Genomic DNA, 219 nt, shown 5'->3' with positions numbered 1-219 from the left:
TCTGTGTTATCTAATTCTTAAGGACTAGATCAGTTTGGCCAGATGTCTCACCTGGTCGTCACTGCAGCGTGGACGCTGCGCTGCAGCCGTCCTTACACTCTCAGCCTGGCGTGCAGAAGTTCTCCTTTTTCTCCGGTAGTTATGGTCTTGCAGGTGGTTTAGCCCATTGACCTGCAGCAATACATACTCATGTTAGAATGAAGCGTTGCAACATCTGGT

This window comes from Etheostoma cragini, chromosome 9 (genome assembly GCF_013103735.1).
Source record: "Etheostoma cragini isolate CJK2018 chromosome 9, CSU_Ecrag_1.0, whole genome shotgun sequence".
NCBI classification, from domain to species: domain Eukaryota; kingdom Metazoa; phylum Chordata; class Actinopteri; order Perciformes; family Percidae; genus Etheostoma; species Etheostoma cragini.
The sequence above is the reverse complement of the archived record's forward strand: the minus strand, read 5'-3'. Positions refer to the sequence as shown.